This window comes from Microtus ochrogaster, unplaced genomic scaffold (assembly GCF_000317375.1).
Source record: "Microtus ochrogaster isolate Prairie Vole_2 unplaced genomic scaffold, MicOch1.0 UNK112, whole genome shotgun sequence".
NCBI lineage: Eukaryota > Metazoa > Chordata > Mammalia > Rodentia > Cricetidae > Microtus > Microtus ochrogaster.
In genome coordinates, this window is record NW_004949210.1 from 850,352 (window position 1) to 853,512 (window position 3,161).

Genomic DNA, 3,161 nt, shown 5'->3' on the forward strand with positions numbered 1-3,161 from the left:
AAAAAAAAAATTATACTAATAGGATACTACAATTCTAAGCACAGAGATAATAAACACATGCCTACGAAATGTCATAAAGTAAACATCTAAGTAAAGTATTACATCTAAGACCACAGACTGATATCAACACAGTGATAACAGGTGATTTCAATATCCCATTATATCCAAAGACAAATCATCTAGAAAAAAATCCAGAGAGACTCTAGAGTTAAATGGCATCATAAACCAGATGAACCTAGCAGATATATACAAAACATTTTACCCAAACACCATAGAATGCTATTCTTTGCTGTGGTCATCTTTTCAGCAGTTCATCTGTGGAAAGCACAAATGTAAAATTCTCAATAAAATATTTACAAGTCATATTCAAGAACACACACAAAAAAGATTATTCACCAAGAAAGATGACTTCATTTTAGAAATTTAGGGATGGTTCAACATACACAGGCCAAAAAATTTAATCCATTACACGAATAAACTCAAGGATAGAAACCACATGATCATCTCATTTGCTTTAGAAAAGGCTTTTTACAAGATCTCCTGAGTAAATTGGGAGCATGGGGACAAAATCCAATATCACTTTATGATAAAAGCCCTTGAAAATTTAAGAATATGTGTTAGATGTTTCAACATAATAAATGAAACATATAGCAAGCCCAAAGCCAGCATCTTTCTAATCTGAGGGAAAATTCAAGTATATCCATTAAAATTACAACAAGAAAAACTCACCCAAAAATAAACCCCAAGCTGCATCCTCTACCCTGGGCCCCACAACCCTGGCGTCATTACTGGAGGCCCAACTGGTTCTAGGGACTTGAGGGATGATAACATCACCCACCTCCCACTAAACCACTTTTAGCCTTCTGAACAAACACAAACTGCACTGCCCCGACCCTGGGATTCCATATCCCAGCCTACTACTTTGGAAGAAAGAAGTCTTCAGCATTACCAGAGGCCAGACAGGATTTAGGAACCTCAGACTGTACCCTCTCTCTTGGGCTCTACATCCTGGTGTACAAATTCAGAAGTAGACTTTGGCTTTACCAGAGCACAGGCAGAATCTAGGGGCCCCAGGTAAGATATCACCCACTGCCCACTTAAGGCCTTTAAGCCTAGAACAACCACAGACTGAGGTTCTCCCACCAGGGCTACATATCCTGGCCTACAACTCCTGAAGAAGATTTTGGCTTTACCAGAGCCCCAACCTGATCGCAGAGAGATTAGATGCTTAAAAGAAATCCCACACTAGCTCAGAACTGAGAGATAGTTATTTATTTATTTAGGGGGAAAACTTACAAATCAGGATTCTCTGCTTGAACAGTGGATGGGGATGGAATCCAAAACAAACCAAATGAGCAAACGGTAACCACTGGGGAGGAGAGAAGGGGCAGACTCCACAGTTGTATCCAGGTATATAGTGTAAAAGGCCATGCCCAAGTAGGCAGGTAATTCATAGCTGTAAACCTTCCTGCAGCACCTCCCCCTGTTGTTTAAATAAAAGAGTTCTAAACCTAATACAAGATTATACACAATAGAAACAACTAACTAGCTTAAGTCCTGTATAATAAATAACTTGGCCAAGTTATGAGAGGAAAGTAACTACACTTATTTAGTCTTCAACTCCATCAATGATCTGAGAAGGGAAATAGTGTTACTTAAGGGAGTAGTAGGAAGTGCAATCAAGCAGCTTCCAAAACGTGCAACAAATGACAGAGACAACTGGCTACCTGGACAATCACCCAAAGTCTCATTTGCAACATTGAGGCAACCAACTTTGGCTAAGGCCTAGAATAACTGATAGACTATTTTCAAAGGCAAGAAATTTTTCAAACCCGTCTTATCCTGTCTTGGCAATATTTGACAGTCCTGCTTATCCATTTCCGGATACTAGGTATTTTGTCAGTGGTTGAGGTATGGGCAGTTCCTTGCCCAAAGGCCAGTTTTGCCAAGAAGAAATCAAGCTCCAAGTGGAGTGTCTTTGGTGCTCAACATTCTCTCAGGAATAGATTGGTGCTTCCTGGAGCAATTGTGTATCACTACCACGAAACTCAAAGTTATTTAAATGTCATTTTCTACAGTTCTTTGAAGTGGTAGAAGATTATCTATTATACAGAATATAATCTCTATGTATCTGAAGAACCTGATTAAGTTAACTATAAGTATGACAAACATAGATGACTATTGTTCTATAATTCTTAATACCTATATAACTTAAAGACTAAGACAACAAACAATTGTGCAATAAATGAGGACAATGACCTCCAAATGTAAACAATATATGAGTATCTTGATCAGAGGGAGAAATTTCCACTGCAATATGGTAAATATATATCAATAGATAAAAATGTTTTAAACAGAGGTAGAAACATGCATACATACAATATTCAATATTATTTAACTTTGTATCAATATAAGAGAATCTATACCAATGTAATTGTTCATAAATGATATCTCACAAACCAATCTATTATCCCATCATCCAATTCCCCCCCTTTTTTAATAAAAAGATCCCTGAGCTTATAAAATTTCCCCCATCCCTCAACCATATACCAATTATAATCAACCCCTAAATGATATCCCTAACCTTGAGGACAAACTTTGCTAGGAGAGGGGACGTTGTCTTCTAGAATTACTTCCAGCTGTCATAGGGGCAATGTTCTTTCTATGGGGTCCTGTGAAAGTAAAATGTTGGTTAAGTTTCAAGATTAATGTCTGGTAAGATTTCAAATGGTCTCTGAGTATTTTGTGGAGGCCTGGCCAGAACACTGTAAAAGATGTGCACCATTTCAGCTAACCAAGTTGAAACCATCTTGTGCAGCTGGTACCCAAAACTATCAGAATCATGACATCATATCGATCAGGTGGAGTTGTTGTTGTGGGGCCACATCTTCTTCCTAGAAACTTCAAAGATTACCACAGGAAAATTCATTATTCATTGTGGAAAACTTAATCATTATTTATATAGACATATACAGACATATATATTCAATGAAGGGTATGATAAAGACAGAAATAGACATGAAAAAATTAAAGATTTTATTCTAAATTCTTTTTTCTTTCTTGGTTTTTTTTTGGTTTTTTGAGACAGGGTTCCTCTGTGGCTTTTGGAGCCTGTCCTGGAACTAGCTCTGTAGACCAGGCTGGTCTCGAACTCACAGAGA